This window comes from Aphanomyces astaci (genome assembly GCF_000520075.1).
Source record: "Aphanomyces astaci strain APO3 unplaced genomic scaffold supercont1.88, whole genome shotgun sequence".
Lineage (NCBI taxonomy): Eukaryota > Oomycota > Saprolegniomycetes > Saprolegniales > Verrucalvaceae > Aphanomyces > Aphanomyces astaci.
This window is the reverse complement of record NW_009798351.1, coordinates 92,063-92,971: the sequence shown is the minus strand read 5'-3', so window position 1 is coordinate 92,971 and position 909 is coordinate 92,063.

Genomic DNA, 909 nt, shown 5'->3' with positions numbered 1-909 from the left:
CGATAACCGAGCTGTGAAAAATGAATATTTTTGGTATCAACATTGCCAATCAAATGAGTCTAAAGTTTCAGTCATCATACCACGACTTGCAACGTCAAAAAAATATCCACACCCACTATTGGAGACTATATACAAATCCCAATATATTTATGAGTGCAACCCTTGCGAGTTTTTTTCAAGTTCACTGTACTACACCACTTCCCGTTCAAGTTGAAATGAATTTACTAACGTTAGTAAATAAACCAGCGATTTTACTGTATCAGATGTCATCCACCAATATTATATTAGGTCACATACCTGATTAGGATATTGATAGGTCATTGTATTTAGGCCTCGTCCAGGAGCGACAGTACCTGCCGCTTCCCGACAAGTGGAATAGATTTCCGCAAGGACAAAGATTACACACCGCCCTTGGTCGAGCAGGCGCGTTACAATTGGCGAAGCGGTTCCACAACATGTGGTTCTAGTATCGGCCCTCGCGGAGGAATGTCTTAAAAATGATAATCCAAAACTCAATTAACCGACAAGAGGAATAGATAGATCACCCCTCAAGTCATCCAGGTTTATGGATGACTACCGTGGATGAAGTGATAGCTATATTAATATCCAGTGTGATGAAGACAGTATAATCGTTGGATTTAGATGATAATTACTCTTAACAGTGGTCGAGAGCATCCACGACCCCTTTTCTTTCATTACCCAAAATTATAGATTGTGAGAAGATAAGACATGAGGTAATTGTGTGACTACACCTGTAACAATTTGATAGAAATTTTAAGGATTAGAAGAGGTTATCAAGTTTTAGCGCTTGTGTTTGGCACTAGTAATCTGATCATTCGTCATCATCTGAACTGGCCTCACTGGCATTGTCAACGGAGCCTTCGTCGTCTGATGAGCATTGGCCAAGCT